The sequence below is a fragment of the Staurois parvus genome, unplaced genomic scaffold (genome assembly GCF_062004578.1).
Source record: "Staurois parvus isolate SC_StPar_1 unplaced genomic scaffold, SC_StPar_1.0 ptg000303l, whole genome shotgun sequence".
In the NCBI taxonomy this organism is placed as follows: Eukaryota; Metazoa; Chordata; class Amphibia; order Anura; family Ranidae; genus Staurois; species Staurois parvus.
In genome coordinates, this window is record NW_028318099.1 from 15,797,148 (window position 1) to 15,817,848 (window position 20,701).

General features: G+C 40.6%; 1 protein-coding gene across 2 annotated transcripts in view; it reads right to left on the reverse strand.

Moving 5' to 3' along the window:
- Nucleotides 1–20,701, reverse strand: part of LZTS2 (leucine zipper tumor suppressor 2) — a 213,105-nt gene that overhangs the window by 43,513 nt on the left and 148,891 nt on the right. The window contains exon 1 of one of the 2 annotated variants that reach the window (XM_089683291.1): nucleotides 15,785–15,943. The exons of the other annotated variant lie outside the window; for it this stretch is intronic. The gene's annotated coding sequence lies outside the window, so the exon portion shown is untranslated. Of the gene's footprint in view, nucleotides 1–15,784; nucleotides 15,944–20,701 lie in introns of those variants that run through there. 2 annotated transcript variants of the gene reach the window in all.

Genomic DNA, 20,701 nt, shown 5'->3' on the forward strand with positions numbered 1-20,701 from the left:
GAATACATTGTACCAAATTAAAGCTAATCATTTAGTGATCAGATCATGTTAACATCCATCTATTATTTTCCATGTATTGTGAGTGTGACAGGCATTGTTCTGTTTATGTTGTTGCAGGTGTTGCTAGCATCCAGGATAACATCTGCAGTCACATTAGATGATTAGCAGCTACAAAGCTTTGGGCCCAGCAAGGGAAAATTTTTTAGAAATGAATTACTCAGTTTGCAATGTTCTCAGTGAGTTGGTAAAAAATAGAAACAAATTGCACGGATGCCGGGGGGATGTTCTGTGCTCACCTTGTGCTTCCTGCTTTATCATTTCCTTTCACTCTGCCATGTTCCCTGTAATTTTCAACTTCCTTCCTACAGAGAGTCCAGGCTGTATGACAGCGATTGTGACCACGCCATGCCTCGCAGCTGTCTCTCCATTTATATATATTCCCTGCCCCTCTTCCAATCCGTTTTGGTTTTGCCTATGATCTCAACCTAATACCATAGAGTTATTTAAGTGAAATAACAAGATCAGTATGATCAAACTGTAATTTGCCCTATGGAATACACATCAACAGAAGTATATATTGTGTTCCAGTGCAAAGGAGAAGAGGGTCCATTCAGGCCACCATCCAAATACTATAGGTATGCTGTGGTCTGTGTTGGGTTCAAGCATTAATCAATGGAGAGATGGCTGAGCTGCCAAGTAGTTAGAAGGGACCCGGTGATTGAGAGCCGCATCCGCGAATATTGGCACCGTTAGGGTGCGTGCGCCCCCTACCCGGAAATGCAAAATCACGTATATATACACAAGTGATTTTACGCACCCGTGCCACCATGTAGCAGTACTTCTCATTATCATGGCATGGTCAATCTCATTAGCATGGCATCTGAAAGTTGGTGAGATGTATTACAGCAAGTAAACATGTTGCCCCTGAAGTTGATGTGTTGAAAACAGTTTGTTGTGTATTGGGGTGAATAGCCACAGAATGGTCAGGGTGCCCATGCTGACCTTTGTCCACAGCCAAAAGCAACTACTATGGGCATCATCAGAGCTGGACCACAGAACAATGAAAGATAGTGGCCTGGTCGATGAAATCACGTTTTCTTTTGCATTATGTGGATGAATGGGTGATTGTGTGTCGCGTTTCTGGGTAAGAAATGGCACCAGGATTCACTATGGCAAGAAGGAAAGCCAGAAGAGGCAGTGCTCTTTTGGGCAATGTTCTGCTGGGAAACCTTGGGTCCTGTACTTTAATTTTTTTTTTTTTTAATCATCCCCCACAGTTATTACACTTTGTATCTCTTGACCCTCCCTCTTAGATTTTAAGCTCTAACAAGCAGGGTCTTCTGATGCCTACTGTATTAAGTTGTATTGTAATTGTACGGTCTGTCCATATGTTGTAAAGCACTGCGTAAACTGTTGGCGCTATATAAATCCTGTATAATATTAGTAATAATGTGGATGTTACTGTGACATGTACCACCTATCTAAACAGTGTTGCCCAAGTACACCTCTTCATGGTTCAAGAATGATCTGAGAAACTCAAGGTGCTAACTTGGCCTCCAAATTCATCAGATCTTAATCCAATCGAGCATCTGTGCTGGAAAAGCAAGTCTGACCCTAGGAGGCCCCACTTTACTGAATTAAAAGGATCTGCTACTGGCAGCTTGGTGCCGGATACCTCAGCATATATTCAGAGACCTAGTGACATCCATGCCAGGGCTGTTTTGGTGGCAAATGAGGAATCTACTGAATATTAGGTGGGTGGTCATTAATTTATGGTTGATTGGTGTATTCAGCACAGTTGGAGCTCAGGTCAGAGGCCACAAAACAATCCCCGGGCCATTATCCGGCCTTAAACACAGACTTTCGAATATACTGTAGATACTGTGTTTGAAAACTAGGCAGATTTGTTGCTACAGAAAAGCCACCATCCCTAATGAAACTCTACCTTCAGCCACATACCTTAGTATAGTACTGAGTCTTGTTTATTCATTTTCACAGCAGCTTGAAAGATATTTAAACCTGCTAAAGGCTCCAAGGAAACAAACACCATTTGTGCCATTACAGCCATTTGGGTGACATGAACTGTAAAAGGAGATGGCTATTTGTTCTCTAATTAGTTTAACGCCTGCTTCAAATTCTTCTACAACTGCCTTGTCCTCAGTGTAATTACTCACCTTTTAGAAACTGCTATTGATGAAGAACTTCTAAAAGGTAAACTGTAGTCTCCTTTACTTTATTTAGACATATGCTGTATGTGAAAGAAGCCAACAAAATAAACCGGAAGACAAAAAATTATTTGGACAGAATATGAGATGGTTAGAACCCATCAATGTTTGTCTATTTGCTGCCTGTGTTACTTTGCAGAGGTATCCCTTCAATTATTAACCATAAAAAACACAAAGTGAGAAGAAATCTCATGGGGAGCATACACCTATTCAATTTGACTAAGCAATCTCCTTCAGACTTCGTTCATATCTTTGCTATGTGACAGTGCATGTTTTTTTTTCATATGTTAATATGTTGTGTTAGGGCAGCCCATTCTTTTTTTTTTTCCCAGCACAGCATCCCACTAATGGTAACCGCAAATGCATTAAAAAGGTGCATTTGGAGGGCATTAATAATGAATTGCACCACAGTGCACTATAAAAAAAAACATGCATTTTAGCGTGCTGTATAGTGTATTGGGAACTTAAAGTGTTACTAAACCCACAACAGAAAATTAATCTGTATATGCAGGAAAGCATGCTTGTTGTACTCACTGTGGAACCTAAGGAGTAACACTCCACATTGTGTAAAAATGCTGTTTGATCCTGTCTTCTCTGATCCTCCCCTTCTTTTACTGTCCCCAGTCCATCTGCTGATAGTACAGGTCTCTAGGAGATACTCTGCACATGCTCAGTTTAATGTGTATGGCTAGAGAGTTTTTTTTTTCTTTAGGAGAGTGCATGTGATCAGCAGAGGGCAAATCAGCACTGTCCAGACAGAGGATCAGTAGTCATGCAGCCTGATAGGACAATCAGAGGAGAACGAAAACTACTCCTACAAGCTTTAACCAGTGCTCGGCTGGACACTGATCAAAATCACAAGACTGCTCTAACTGCTGATGAGAAAAAGTATTTAGCAGTTTATATTTATCAAAGTAATTGCATTTCCATGTTCTGTGTAGTGTAAAAAAAACAGATATAGTGAATGCAGGGTCCTGGGTTTAGTAACACTAAGGGGAGATCATCTCAAGACAGCTGTCACCGAAGCTAGTGTCCCTGCTGGGAAATTTTCCCTCACCTCCTGTTCCAATGATAACTGTAAAATTTTGACATTCTTTTCACTCTCTGTCCCAGTGATCACAGAGAAAAAAAGAGGGTGAATCTCCCCAGCAGAACAGACGACAAATAAAATCTGATAGGAGTTCTAACCCTTCCTTACTTTATCTAAAATAAAAAAAATTCAATTAAATACACTTTAATGTAAACAATATGTGTTAAACAATTAAATATGGTCTCCAATAGTTTGTGCTTATTTGTGCACATAGGGTCAATCTTTTTTTCATCTTCCAATCTAAATGCCAATCGAAAGTACAAATCCCTCTGCATTATTAACTGGTAGTCAATGTTTGTGGATCTGCCTTCGTTACCAGGACACTGCATGGAGTTTGCATGTTGTCCTTATACTTGTGGAGGCTTCCTTTGTGTACTCTGGTTTCCTCCCACATTTCAAAGAAATGCTGGAAGGGTAAGTGGCTTCTTATTAAATTGGCCCTAGTATGTGTATGTATGCATGTGACTTGAAACCCTAGATTGTAAGGACAGGGACTCATGTGATATGCAAATATAATGTGCTGTGCAAAGTGCCAGCGCTATAGAAATCACAGTACTGGGTTTTTTTGATGGTGAGAAAGTGCTACATTATTTATTCAAAACAACAATATGATATGGTAACACCAACCTAAGATCTACTGATTAATGTAAAGTGTTTTTATAGCTCCAATTTAAACCAGCCTGATTGGGTGGCTTTATCATATGAATATGCAAAGTGCAGTCAACGATAGCAACCTGCTATCAACCATTTGCCATTGTTGCATGTGCAACTTTCATTTACAGCACCGATCTGTGCAGTGATAATGTGACTCGTGCACATGCATGGGAGTAACATTATTGCGGCCCAGCCAACCAAGTGGACGAAGAGTCAGAACCTCGAAGAAAGACTAGAAGAAGCTGGCAGCACTGGTGACCAGTGGGAATGCTTACAGCGTAGCGCTACAGGGAATTGCTTGCCACTTACGTATGCCACAATGTTCTAATATTGTGGGCATACTAGAACATTATGGCTAAAAGCTCCTGGGCCCAATACAATAAAAAATTGGAAGCTAAATTTCCTAAAACCACTACATTTAAGGCATGCCGTGAATGCTTACTGTCATTGATGCTTGCGTTCCCAACTGAACTGTCAAGCCATCAAATTGTTTGTGTCATAACTAATCTCATGTGCAGCCCCATTGCAAATACTGTAAAGCATTTGGCAAAGATGGCAGCTCCCTTAGCTGTAAAATGTAGGTTTTAGTCTTACTTTACGACTGCTCATTATTGGTTGCTGCATTCCTCACATGATCTTTGCATCCTATTGTGAAGACCAAAAATGTTGTTCATAGTAGATCTTAGCGCTTATTTATTTATTTCAGGTACTTATATAGCGCCGTCAATTTAAGCAGCGCTTTACATATATATTGTACATTCACATCAGTCCCTAACCCTCAGGGGGTGTACAATCTAAGCTTGAATCCCATAGAGATAAGAAGCCAAGTGTGTAACTTTAGCACACCAGATTCTCTCATTTTGCGGAAAAGCACTTCTCGGTGGACTGACCCATTAAATCACAAGGCTTTACTGATTTGCAATTTTCATTTCATTAACACATCTAAGAAATAAGTAGAATTTCACTAATGAAGGATTTATCACACAATGCAATTGTCAGAAATGTTACACAAGACACAGTTGACTGGTCAGAATATCTCAAATTTCACTGCCCTGGGACAAAAATCCAGCTGGTCAGAAAGTCCAGAGTGAGAGAAAGTGACCAACTGGAACATCTCCACTCCTTAACAACTCTCTCATCTCCGCTCCTCACTTACCAGAACACGGTCATACCACACGCACCATTAATCACCCAGGAAACAAGCGGTTTAGATTAGGCCATTCTGGTATATACAGAGCACTGACTCCCTCTGTTCAGACCTTATACAGTTGTCTTTTGTTTCTGAATTTTAAATTCAGTTTTACCTTTGTAAAACACAGAATATGCTATCCTAACACCACAAAAGGCAAGTAAATCATCAATGAGCTTTTAGCCCATCTAAAGCTGGCTATACACTAGTAGATTTTTGAATGAACATTTGTATGAACATCCATACAAAAATTCTTTGTATATTCGATGACTGGACGAATGTCATTTGATAGTACTTTTACATTTTGTCTGCTTTTAACATTCAATTTTCGAATGGACTTTACCAAACAAAAACCACAAACAGATTTTAGTTTGTTCGAGAAAACAATTTCCATTCTGCTCCTTTGAATGTTCTCATCACTGTGGTTAAAAATGAATGTTGATTGACCCCACTAACAATTAGAAAATCAAACAAACATTCTTCTAATGAAACACTTCAAACCAAATTCTACTAATGTATAGTCAGTTTAACTCTAATTGGCTTTTAATGAGCATAATACTGTATATTGCTGTGCCAATTATCCGTAATAGTAGTATCATGAAAGAAGTTGATCAATTGCGGCACAGGAAATATTTTGAATTAGATAACAAAAGGTACCTATAGATTTAATACTACAGCATCTTGAGGAGAAAGATAGGTGAAGGATCTAATGCCACCAATAGTCCCTCTAGATCGGCTATAGAAGAAAGCCCTCAGGGAGGACAGATAACTTTGTCCTGTTACTTGATATAAGCCTGGTGGGTTAAATTAAAGGTTAAACTGAACCTAGAGGTATTATAACACAGCCAGATTGCTATTTCATGTCCAAGCATAGGCTAATATCATGGCCATATTTTGAGCTGGCCATACACTGTTCAGAGTGTGTCTGGTTCCTGATGAACAGTCTTAAGTTTGCCCTGTTGGCCCATCCCGCCTGACATCCTTCAGAAAATTGAAGGAGCAGGGTGGTAAAATGTCACACAAACATTGGCTGCATCAAATCAGATGCAGTGGCTGTCAGAATATAATAGACCAGCTGGACATTTTGGACCCAGACTGTATAGTTTGGATAGAGGAATTAGAATTTTTTGTACTGCTTGCGGGCTGAATTAAACAAATCTTAGTGTGTGTATGAGCAGCCCAAGTGACCACAGAAAAAGAGTTCCTGACTGGAACCTACTAAATATCTCATATTGGTGTGTATTTTTCTTAGCAGGTAAGCCTTTTATTATTTCCTTTATCTCTCTTGATAAAAGCCTGTTTACAAACCTCAATAGCTCAAGCTGCACTTTACACAGTACTTACAATTGGTGACTAATCCCTTAATAGACATTCCAGTCTAAAGTTTCATTTACACAAAGCAGTACTCAAGTGTGGATGCTAGTTGTGTATACTGTACATACTGAATGGGTTAAAAGAAAAAATAAACACATTCACAGATTCCTGCATCCACACAAGCAATGTGGATGCAGGGATCTCCTTCAATGTGCTATTGTATTCTGACTGCTGACTGTGGGGTCCCCATCCATTGGCTGCTCAAATGCTGGTTTTCCAGCAGGAATGTTTGACAGAGGCCAATCTAACAATTGGCTTCTGCTGAACAGAGAGGGGTACACATGGATCTAAATTCAGCCGGTTCCTGCTGACAAATGTTAATATGTGTAAATCCAGCTTTACTAGTGGGATCCCTATGTAAAAATAAAGGGCTGTGCCAATGGGCTTTAGCTTTGTGTTGATGAATTCAGTTTAACATCAGTGTGAGATACTTAGGAGATCGTTCAGAAAAAATTGACTGCATCTAACCTGAAGACTTGTATAGGAATGCAAAATCCAGTAAAAGGAGTCCAAAACTCACTTGGAGTGAAGAAAATCTCATGGACACAGGCCCTAATGCAGCCAACACATCTGTCAGCACAGTGGCTAAAAGGTTAGCACTTCCACCTGGCAGTACTAGGGTCGTACCACCTGCCTGGAATCCGCATGTTCTCCCTGTGCCTGCGTTGGATTCCTCCGGGTATTCCGGTTTCCTCCTACACTCCAAAGACATGCCGGTGGGTTAATTGGATCCTGTCTAAATTGGCCCTAGTATGTGTATGTATGAATGTGAGTTAGGGAACTTAGATTGTACGCCCCTTGAGGGTTAGGGACTGATGTGAATGTACAATATATATGTAAAGCGCTGCGTAAATTGATGACGCTATATAGGTACCTGTAATAAATAAATAATAAAGCTGGCCATAGATGGATCAGAAATTGGCTGGTTCAGCATGGCCATTCCCATTCAAGAGTAGTCAATCTAATATTCGGGAACAGGAATGTTGTTAAATTTTCATTCGATCAGCACTGCAGTCAGAATACAGTGGCACAGCGGGGGGGTCCATTCAGATTTTTTCGATCAGCCAGCTGGTCATCTATGCCCAGCTTAAGGACTGGTAAGCCATAATATAGTAGACAACATTTTTGTTCTTGGGTTTAGATACACTATAAGGCAGCCAATTACGGTAAATTTTAATGGAATGTCAACACACCACAACGCACCAAAAACAGGACATGTACCTTTTTTTTTTGTTTAATACACATTAGGATGTTTGCAGAGTATGTTAGTGTTCCATTAGATTTATGTACTGTACCTTATTAGAAAACTAAAAAGTGAAACTTGACTGGTTGCTACAGTTAATTGCCCTATTATTTCTTTGTTTTTGTTCTCATCAAGCAAAACGCCAGTCTTGTTGGGCTTTCTATACATGACAAAATATTTTACTAGACACTTTCATTAAGGAGGCACAAAAGCCCTATTCCGAGTATGTACTAAAAGGATTTTATAACATTCTGCAAAATGAATCCATCTTCAACTGAAAATAATCTCACTGAGTATGTGCCAAGTGTAATTTACATCAACTCAGGAGCAACTGTTGTGGTGGCCAGTCAGTGAAAAGTGATCAGGTCAAGTAGGGGGAGACCTCACTGGTGACTACGAGATCTGCTTGTCCTCAAAAGGTTTGCCAGGTGCTGCTATCTGATGTGACTGTGCCTCCTGACATTTTGTTGGAACGCATAAGCAGTGAAAGGATTATTCGTTTTTTCCTATGGTAAGGGGAATAGTTGTAGACTTCTATTAACATTTAACAGTATGCCAAGCTTGTGATTGGCCACATTGCCTTATACAGGCACAGTATAATTAAGCATCATAATGGAGCATTCTTGACACCCTTTGGCAAATCGTACTAAGCCAAACGCCACAACACACACAGGCACTCAGCAAAGCATTGTCATTGCCCTGTGTTAAAGTGCTATCTGATGATCTAAACAGTTGCTCTAAAGACTTGCTTAAAGCAACTCAGGACCACAGATTCTTCCAAAGCCTGTGTGTATGGATCTTTATACTATACATCTGTTGAAAGCAATTCTGAAATTTGCTGCATCACCACTGAACATCCCCCAGCATACAGTCATCCTTAGAGTCACGTCTCGTCTCTATAAACGAGAGTAATGTACAAGCTGAAAATGAACTGCATTACGTTTTCTTTCCAGTAGTGCCTGCAGTGAGTCATTCTAACCCTTGGCTTCCATCCTTTCATCCATTATTCACATGTGGGTCCTCGTGTTGGGTATCAGATGCAAGTACAAAGTGGATGATTACAATCACGTCACCCGGCTGCTCAGCAGGCAAAATACACATCGTATACTCAGAAGAACAACAAGCATTAAAGCAAAGCTCAGTAGAAGTCAACTAAGGTCTAAAAGTGTCAAGATGCCATTTCCCCCATTAAGAAGCTAAATAAAGCGTTATCGGAGAAATGGTTTCAGGAACTGACTGATACAGCTGGAATTCCTGAGTTCTCTAGGATACAGCTGCAAAACAAATCTACAACAATATGTTTTAAAAGCAAATTGTGGCGGGCTGAGAAAAGAAAAGCTTTCACATAACAGGAAATGTTGATCAGGACAGGGCACGGGGACTTCAACTGTCAGGTTCACATTTTAAAAAGAAACACTTTTCGGGATGCTTTTAAGACAATAGGATTGACCTTGACAGAGGTCTGCAGCACTGCTGGCCTTATTACATGGCATTGTACAAGGAGACATGTGTTTAATGGTTTAGTAAGTAATGTAATTCACAAATAAGACTTCAACAGTTTAGGGTAACCATCAGTATCGATATCTGGCACACCCAGGGGCGGACTCCGACAACTCATGGGGCCCCCGGGCAATAGGGGATCATGGGGCCCTTGTGTCCATGCCCAAACTCAAAAAAGCCTATGAAAAAGGTACCAGGGGCATCTCATGGGGCCCCCTACTGACCCCAAGCCCTCGGTAAGTGCCCGAGTTTCCAAATGGGCAATAGGGGATCATGGGGCCCTTGTGTCCATGCCCAAACTCAAAAAAGCCTATGAAAAAGGTACCAGGAGCATCTCATGGGGCCCCCTACTGACCCCAAGCCCTCGGTCAGTGCCCGAGTTTCCAAATGGTCAGTCCGCCCCTGGGCACACTTGACCCCATTACAATGTTTTCGCCAAGCACAAATTGTTTATTTTAAAAAGACCATTAAAGGATCATTCCCTTTTCTATATATATTATTTACAAAAGTTGAAGGCTCCCTAGGTGGTTGCAGAAACTTTTAAGCATGTTTGAAACTTTTCACTCACAAATACATACTATTATCTGTTTTCCTCCGTAGTTTTATTTTGCCTTTAAATGTAACAGAATGTTTGCCCAGTTTGACTATACAACAAAATGATTCAAAAGTAAAGAAAAAAGAAAAGCTTCCACATAACAAGAAATGTTAACAGGGAGGGGGGAATTCAACAAACAGGTTCAAATTTGAAAAAACATTTTTCGAGCTGCTGTTTAAAAACAATAGGATTGACCTTGATGGAGAACTGTGGCTCTGCTGGGCTTATTTCATAAAATAGTGCAAGGAGTTGTATGTTTAATGGTTTAGTGAGTAAGCCAATCACATATAAGATTGCAGCAGTTTAAACATCACTTATATCATGGATTATTATACAGGATTTATATAGCTATAGACAAGAGTAGGCTGTTACAGTTATGGGACATAAACACTTGTGACTGGTTAGTGCACGGGTGTCAAACTGGCGGCCCTCCAGCTGTTGCCAAACTACAAGTCCCATGAGGCATTGCAAGATTGACAGTTAAAAGCATTACTACCAAAGGCAGAGGCATGATGGGACTTAGTTTTGCAACAGCTGGAGGGCCACCAGTTTGACATCCCTGGCTTGGTGTATAAGATTATGGACTATGCAGGCACCTCCAGTGCAGGTGTAGGAAAACTAATGATGCTAATTGGTCTGGAAACATATCCAGGCCAATCAACTTTTCTCTCTCCAACATCCATTGTGCATGTGTTGTCTGCTGTAGTAGTGGGTCCTTTGGTGTCTATGTGTTGTCTGCTGTAGTAGTGGGTCCTTTGGTGTCTATGTGTTGTCTGCTGTAGTAGTGGGTCCATTGGTGTCTATGTGTTGTCTGCTGTAGTAGTGGGTGCATTGGTGTCTATGTGTTGTCTGCTGTAGTAGTGGGTCCTTTGGTATCTATGTGTTGTCTGCTGTAGTAGTGGGTCCTTTGGTGTCTATGTGTTGTCTGCTGTAGTGCTCCTTTGGTGTCTATGTGTTGTCTGCTGTAGTGCTCCTTTGGTACCTATAGACATGGTGCTCTTGCCATGACCATCATCTTACCCTTAAGAGTCCATTCAGAGTGGCTTAAACAAAATATGGTTTCTAATATACTGACATCAGTTTCTACACTCATCTGAATGCAATGACTTGACTGCCACAGCAAACAGATTTGAATCTACTTTCCAGAGAAACTTCAAAGCTAGCATAGACTCTAAGACACATTCCTTAATAAATAAGAACCTCTGATATTAAATAAAAACACATTTTGTTTAATATTAAATATGTAACAAACCATATTTTACTCTGCCGCTTTCCTTTCCCACCAAAAACAAGAACAAGAAGTGGTTCTTTCTTTCTCTTATTCGACTTTGGTTCACTTTCATCGGTGACCTCAATAATGGGAAATAATGAACACTGAACATTTTATTCCCTGTGGCAGTATCATAATACAGTAGCCTAATTAGAAGCATACATGTCCTGAAATATGGGATTCTTTCACATAGGGCTGAACACGCGGCTGGGAAGGCAACTCAGGAAATGGTGTTCCCACAAATCTGGATGGCCGGGTCAGCACAGAAAGAGCCCGTAGAAGGTATAAATCTGATCTATTGCTCCATCCGTCACCACAAGGGCTCATGAACGTGCTTTGAACAGATCAAAAATTGGTTGCAGCTTTTTTTTTTCTTCTGAGCATCATCAAAAACAGGAGGATGAAACAGGAGCCAGGAATTATTGATCTCTTACAACATGAAATATGTTACTTGAAGGCACAGCAACCCAGTCTAATCCTGTTTCATCAGGAGCCCAGCGCTTAGTTCACACTCATAATTCAATCTATTCTCTGGTCTTATAGACGTCTAGTCTATGAGCCAGACCATTTTGAACACCACAAACATTGAGATACAAACATTGAGGTTGTCAAGTTATTTGAACGATGATCATCGTGCAAACCGTTGAAAAAGAAGAGCAATAAACTGAATAAGAAATATCAACTGCTCAACTGAAACTTTTCAGCTGACACACTGTTGTCAGTGTTAGTTTGGAGGAACGGAAAAAACTTAGGGGACCAACGCCTGCAAAGGTACCTTGTCAGTGTTTCAACAATGACTGCAAAATTACTCTTTGTATCAGGCAATGCTCAGTTCTTATCATTTGTTGTTAGTAATGCATTCATTAAATTAACAAACTTCAATATGATAAATGATGATGTTCGGTTTCTTGATCTTTCTAGACAATACAAAGCTGGCCAAAGACAGTAAGACAGGTAGGGAGATATCTGATTGCCATTTGTAGGGCCAAGATCCACCACTGCTTCTTGCCCAACTTGCCCAGTAGACTGTGTAGTAGCTTATACCCCTTCTTCCTGAGAGAATGAACAAACTGAAAGGAACTTGTAATTTCTACCAAATGCCCAATCTTCACCCAATCTTTGTAGCAATGTTATTGGATTGGGGCAAGATCTAGCCATGTATGGCCAACCTCTTTGAGCATTCATTTGACTACCCTGGTTTCGGAACAAAGTAAACCTAGAAACTTGGGGGGAATGAGCAGCGTAATGATGAGAACAAATCCCAGATCTGTTTTCATTAGCCTGACTACCCTAAATTGTTGAACGATTATTGGTAACCATTGGTTGCCAATCCTGATTCCTGCCTGCAAGAGTGTATGACCCTATCAAGATCTTTCACTGACTGCCTCACCTTCCCATGAAATAAACACCTATGGCTATGGATTATTATTATTATACAGGATTTATATAGCGCCAATAGTTTGCTCAGCGCTTTACAATATAACGGGAGACAATACAGCAACAATACAGTTGAATACAAGAGGGTTAGGAGGGCCCTTCTCCTTGGAGCTTACAATCTAGGATATTTAGCTTTATAATTAATAAAACAGGACTCATATCATCAAGGAATTTGCAATTTAATCTGTTAGTGGCAGATCACTAGGTCTATATCCGCACTTCAATCTGAATGAGGCCCCGATGATGTTCACACCACATAGGTTACCCCAGACTGCTGGGTGGTCACATGTGGCTTTTCACCGAACACTGCAGCCTGATCTGTGTGTTCACACCACATGGAGTGGTTGAAGTCTAATTAATGAGATGTTCGTATTTCACTTTTGAGGGCTCAAATGTCACTTTCACACGAACTGAACCATAACTGAGGATGACGTCTTTAATTAACTAGTAAAATAAACACCTCTTCCATGGTCCTGTCAGTCACACTGGTTACACATATCCTAAATTCTGGTACCATCCTCCACAACCCTACACTTACGTAAACCTTGACTTATTAAAACAGCATTGAGACAGTGGGGACAGTTTGCATAGAGGCCTCCTTTCAGCTTTTAATTTCGAACACTAGCACTTTTTGAGCTTATTTTACAGCATGGTGACCAACTGAGTGCTGAGCCTGGAAACATGGCAAATGTAATAAGAGGAAACTTCCACTATGAGAAGTATAGGCATGTCAATACTGACCTCCTTTCGAAAATGTTAGTTGCTTGGTTGTCCCTGGCATGAGTTTTTATTGGGACACTGACCTGAAACAAGCATGCTCATCAGCAAAGTCAGAGTCTCTAATCTGCATACTGGCTTTAAAGTGACACTAAAGATATCCTTATTCTCCAAAAATATACATCCACTACTTAATGGTCCTGTAATCTATTTTCCATTAAATAGTTTCTTACTGTGTTTTTATGACTCCTTGTAATATCTCATGTGAGCTCCCAAACCTGTCCTTTTCCCTCTCATTTCTGCTTGTTTGGAACAAGCAGTGCACGTTAGTTGCGGTCATGTGCACTGCTCTCTGTACACTAGAAATCCCACAGACCATGGTCCATCTCGGGAGCGAGCAAGTGAGGGTTGACTATGCACTTAAACACAGTGGGACCATGGAGTATAAGGGTACATTCATAACGGGACTGCATTGAGTGGCTATTCCAACGCAGTCCCACCATACCCGCACTACAAGACAAGGCAAAATGCCTCGTCTCCAGTGTTCCCGGTCCACACCACTGCTGTGTGGCGGTGTGAGTGCAGTGTGCACGGAAAAAAAAAAGTAATATATGCAGTATGTTTTTCCAACACAGCGCAGTCACCTCATGCTGTCTGATAGTATTTTATGATATGTCACAGAGTAAAGTTTCAGTAAAGTTTGTTTAAAAAAAAAACAAAAATGAACAGTGTGATGTACTGGGACACACAGTGCGACATTGCAACACAGGGGCTGGCATCAATGGACTCTGAACGTAGCCACCCTTTAACAGGAAGTCAAGTCACAGCAGCAAAAAAAAAAATTTTTTTAAATCTGTAGATCTGAAGAGGACGAAAGCAATAGAAGGTACTTTTTAATCAGGAATACCTACTTGAATAGATTGTGTGAGTAACAGCCAGTGAATACAGAGAGCAGCCAGCAACTGAAGATTTCCTTTACAGTTCAATGTAGAGATCTTCCAGGACGCTGGCAAATGATAGCTAGCTAAGATTGTTGCTCTTTCACTTAGAAAAAAAATAATCCAAAAAGCTACCAAAGTTTCAAGAATTAGATGTGCCATGTTCAAATGCTCAGCAACAGGGCAAACGATATGTGAATCTCAACAGGGCAAATGATATGGGAATCTCATCAACAGGGCAAATGATATGTGAATTTCATCAACAGGGCAAATGATAAGTGGATCTCAGCAACAGGGCAAATGATATGTGAATCTCAACAACAGTGCAAATGATATGTGAATCTTAGCAACAGGGCAAATGATATGGGAATCTCAACAACAGTGCAAATGATATGTGAATCTCAGCAACAGGGCAAATGATATGGGAATCTCATCAACAGAGCAAATGCTGTGTGAATCTCAGCAACAGGGCAAATGCTGTGTGAATCTCAGCAACAGGGCAAATGATAAGTGGATCTCAGCAACAGGGCAAATGATATGTAAACCTCATCAACAGGGCAAATGATATGTGAATCTCATCAACAGGGCAAATGATATGTGAATCTCATCAACAGGGCAAATGATATGTGAATCTCATCAACAGGGCAAATGATATGTGAATCTCATCAACAGGGCAAATGATATGTGAATCTCATCAACAGGGCAAATGATATGTGAATCTCATCAACAGGGCAAATGATATGGGAATCTCATCAACAGGGCAAATGATATGGGAATCTCAGCAACAGGGCAAATGATGTGTGAATCTCATCAACAGGGCAAATGATGTGTGAATCTCAGCAACAGGGCAAATGATGTGTGAATCTCAGCAACAGGGCAAATGATGTGTGAATCTCAGCAACAGGGCAAATGATATGTGAATCTCAGCAACAGCGAAAATATGTGAATCTCACCAACAGGGAAAATATGTGAATCTCATCAACAGGGCAAATGAGAGGTAACCTCATCAACAGGGCAAATGATATGTGAATCTCAACAACAGTGCAAAGGATATGCAAGCCTCCCAACTCTCACTGGGATTGCTGGACACCCCATTCTTTTCCAGCCATCCAGAAAAAAAATGATACATCTTGTAGGTGTCATCACAAAGCTAAAAATGATTTTCAGCATAGCGGTTTTCATGGTTGCGATAAAACAAGCACAGTTAAATATATTCTACATCCAAAGCCCACTCATCAGAGCCACCATCCAGACTGGAAACCTGAGACAGCAAATGAATTTCTAATATGTAATCTCCAAATGCAAACATTCCCAAGTCACTTTTTCCAAAGCCAGCTGTCTGAATGAGACTTTCTTTGTCTCGCACTTTTCCTAAAAGCGGTAAAGTTTGTGTAAAAGCCTCAGTGTGAAGAATTCCAACATAAACATCCGCAGTATCTGTTGGTATCTGGGATGGCCGGGGATGTGAAGGAGAAGAAGCAGAGCCGCCTGTACACTACCCCCATTCAGGGTCCACGCACCCCCCAGTCCCAGCACATGCTGAATCTCTTACCTCTCCTTCCTCCAGCCATGGTGGCAGATGTTCAGCAGGGTTCACCTCCCCCCGGGTAAAGGCGCACTGTATGAGCTGCGGATTGGCGCACAGATGATTAGCGGACGCAGATAGCAGCGCAGAGGACTTTTTGGCTCAGGGTTCTTGTTAAACTGATCAAGTTTGAATATGCTGCTCTCCTCCCCTCTCTTTGCTTGCTGCCTCCCACCCCCATCCTCTTGTCAGGACGTTCCCCGCCTCTCCGCATTGACTGTATATCCAGCCTACTGCCTGAATGTGTCCCTTCACTGGCCTCAGAGAAGAGGCAGTACAGACAGGTTCCCCAGAATAGTCAGCGACCACCAACATGCTGCAGGACACACATGGATCCTTTGTACCTGTCAGGGCTCGGAGGTGCTGAAAGTGCGAGTGCTGGGATTTCAATGTGAACATCAGCACAATACCTGCAGCACACACTGCCAGCTGGAAGCTGAGATTGGTAAACAAACCATTGCAGCAGCAGTGTATTTATATTGGTGGATTGTAATCTGGGATACAAATAGCTAAAACAAACAGAGGAATGTATACAGTTCAAGGATTTATGCATGCGGCCGCCTAATGCACATGTGCAATGTAAGGTTCAGGCGTAATTCCCCAACAGGGAGCCACAGGTGTACGCAGCGGTATGAAGGTATACTCTGGTACGGTCATAAGTTCATGCATGTGCACTGATGAAAAACCCCAAAACGCATGTGTGTGTGGGTTCACGCAGGTATCGGCATATATCAGCATATGCACCCGCAGCACACTGATGTGCACAGTTCCATAGGATTTAAGGGCAAATATTTTTATTGATTTTTTAGTGCCCTTTACATCTGTGTATCAGTGTGAAAGGGCCCTAAGTCTAGGTTCACACCTATACAGGTTACATTTGATCCCTTGCTGCAGTGTCTTTTTGCGGTGCGTTTTGGCAGGTTATTTTTTAAAATTTTTCTTGTTGCTGGCAGATTTTAAACGCAAAATGCATCAAAAACGCAATACATGCTTTTCTGCAGTGTTCCCATTGCAGTCTATAAAACCAAAAACACAATTTTGCATGTATTGCGTTTTTGATGCGTTTTGCGTTAAAAATCTGCCTAGCAACAAGAAAAAGTAAAAAATGTTTTTAAAAACCTCGCCAAAACGCACAGTAAAAAGGCACTGCAGCAAGGGATCAAACAAAACCTGCATAGGTGTGAACCTAGACTTAGGGCCCTTTCACACTGATACACTGATGTAAAGGGCACTAAAAATGCAATAAAATATTTCCCCTTAAATCCTATGGAACTGCGCACATCAGTGTGCTGCGGGTGCATATGCTGATATATGCCGGTACCTGTGTGAACCCACACACACATGCGTTTTGGGGTTTTTCATCAGTGCACATGCATGGACTTATGACAGTACCAGAGTATACTTTCATATTGCTGCGTACACTCCTGTCTGCTGTATGCAGCACCTGTATGCGTTCAAAAAAGTCCCTGACCCTTTCCAAAAAACGCACCGGGTGAAAACGCTGAAATGTCCCATAGGAATTCATGTTAAATCGACTGTACTGCGTTTCTGCAAAACGCTTAGGTGTGAATCTAGGGTTAAAGAGACCCTGTCAGGTCTCTAAATGTTTTAACCTAGTAGGTCCCTGCAATAGAAGACATTGTATTTTCGCCCTTACAGCTTCAGAAAGTCTCTTCGGCAATCAACACCCATAAAAATCAGGCGCCTGTGTCCCTGCCACACTGTTTTTTAATCCGACACCATGCGTCACCTGCAGTGACGTAAGAGGTCAGCCAAAACAAGCAGCATGCAGTGGGGTCCTTTTACCTCGGCGGTTTCCTATTACTATGGAGGAAAAGTAAACTATTTCTATGCCACATTTTATGGTACATCACATCAGGTTCTGAAAACAGATGGATCACCAAATGACACAGATCTTAAAGTCTTATCTATCGTTGCAGTGCAGAAAAAAAATGCACAATCACCTACCAAATCTTAGCATTTTTAGATAATCATTTTATGTGTTTTTATTTATTGTGTAGGTGATAACTCTTTGGATAGGGCGGGGCAGGCTACTGAATCATCTCTTGCTGTCAGCTTTGTGTAAAATCCCAGCACAAAAGGATATCCCTCTTCAGGGTGTTCAAAAACTGGCAACATCAGGCTCTCCGCACAGCAGGGGAGGTGGAAATGTACAGGTTTAGCATCACTGGACACTGTCAGTACACTCATCATGACAGCACATAGTATACACACAAACAGCCCCTCTGCCTCAATGGAACAATGGACTTGTGTGGTTCACATAACCCATACTGAAGAAAAATATCTTTGAAGTAAATTTTTAAAATATTCTTCCCAAATATATTACCATATATTTGAAATGCTACAAATGTGGCCATATTCAATATATATATATATATATATATATATATATATATATATATATATATATATATATATATATATATATACAGTTGTGACCAAAATTATTCAACCCCCACTGAAATTGAGTGTTTTGGCCAGTTTGACATTGCTTTTGATCATTCAGTCATCTTGCTTACATTTACATTAAAGAGGCACTTGTAGGTCAGACAAATATAACATAACAGTTATAATGAAATAACCACAAATGTCTTTTCTGTGCTCACAGCATTATCAGTTTTATTCAACCCCCAAGTGACATTCAATCTTAGTACTTAGTACAGCATCCTTTTACAGTTATAACAGCTTTTAAACGTGAAGCATAGCTTGACACAAGTGTCTTGCAGCGATCTACGGGTATCTTCGCCCATTCTTCATGGGCAAAGGCCTCCAGTTCAGTCACATTCTTAGGCTTGCGCACTGCAACTGCTTTCTTTAAGTCCCACCAGAGGTTCTCAATCGGATTTAAGTCTGGTGACTGCGATGGCCACTCCAAAATGTTCCAGCCTTTCCTCTGCAACCATGCTCTAGTGGACTTGGAGGTATGCTTGGGATCATTGTCCTGTTGAAAGGTCCAACGTCTCCCAAGCCTCAGGTGTGTGACGGACTGCATCACGTTTCCATCCAATATCTCCTGGTACTGAAGAGAATTCATGGTACCTTGCACACGCTGAAGCTTCCCTGTACCTGCAGAAGCAAAACAGCCCCAAAGCATGATTGACCCTCCACCATGCTTCACAGTAGGCAAGGTGTTCTTTTCATCATAGGCCTTGTTCTTCCTCCTCCAAACATAGCGTTGATCCATGGGCCCAAACAGTTCTAATTTTGTTTCATCAGTCCACAGAACACTATCCCACAACTTTTGTGGTTTGTCCACATGGCTTTTGGCATACTGCAGTCGACTCTTCTTATTCTTTGGAGACAGCAAGGGGGTACGCCTGGGAGTTCTGGCACGGAGGCCTTCATTACGCAGTGTGCGTCTTATTGTCTGGGCTGAAACTTCTGTACCCACATCTGACAAATCTTTTCTCAGTTCCTCAGCAGTCACACGGGGACTTCTCTCCACTCTACGCTTCAGGTAGCGCACAGCAGTCGAAGTCAGCATCTTCTTTCTGCCACGACCAGGTAGCGTTTCAACAGTGCCCTTTGCCTTGAATTTGCGAATGATGCTTCCTAAGGTGTCTCTTGGTATGTTTAACATCTTTGCAATCTTCTTATAGCCATTGCCCTTCCTGTGAAGAGAAATCACCTCTTCTCTTGTCTTCCTGGACCATTCTCTTGCCTTCACCATGTTTGTAACCACACCAGTAAATGTCTAGAAGGAGCTGAGTATCACAGTCATTTTAAAGCTGCCTAATTGGTGCTTATTATGCTTGATTGCTGCTCGGTGACATCCACAGGTGTTTTCAATACCTGATGGAAAGCACCTGTATGAACCTCTGTTCTTCAGAGTGGTAGTCTTTAAGGGGTTGAATAATTGTGGCAATGAAGAAACCACATAAGAACCATTTACTACTGTATTACATAAACAATTGATGTCATTTTAGTTGCATTTGGGTAGTTACAACGTCCTTGTAGGATTTGATTCTGAATACAATTCCAAATGTACACTATAGTCCCTAAACCCCTTTACAGCATTGGGGGTTGAATAATTTTGGTCACAACTGTACACACACACACACACACATACATATATATACATATATATACACACACACACATACATACACACGGGCGCAGGCACGCACGCACACACACATATATATATACACACACACACACACACACATATATACATACACACATTGCATGTTGAAATGCGTTTTTGTTACAAAATATGTGAAAAATATTTTAAAAAATGCATTTCAAATATACTGTCTTTAAAAATACAAATGTACATTTTTGGAATGCATTTACAAATATACGTAAAAATATATGTTATAATTTATATGTTAAAAAAATCTGAATATATTGAAAAAAATATATTTTTAAAAATATATTTAATATATTCTTCAGATTTTTTTTAACATATAAAAGAGTAATTTTAACATATTTTTACATATATTTGTAAATGCATTCCAAAAATGTACATTTGTATTTTTAAAGACATACAGTATATTTGAAATGTATTTTTAAAAACATTTTCATATTTAGTAATAAAAACGCATTTCAACATGCAGTGTATAATGTATTTATTTATTGAAATATTTTGAATATGGCCAAAATTGTAGCATTTCAAATATATGTCAATGGATTTGGGAAGAATATTTTTTAAATATGTTTCAAATATATTTTTCTTCCATGTGGGAAACCACATAACTCTTCAGTTCCTCCTGAACTAGAAAATGACTGGACAGAATATAGTTGCTGTGGGTAGAACACATTTTTTAAACAATTTAAGGACCTAATCACAACTGGGCTATGCTGAGCAGTCTTGCCCAATGAGTAGACAACGCAGTTTGCCTTGACACCTATGAGGTCAGT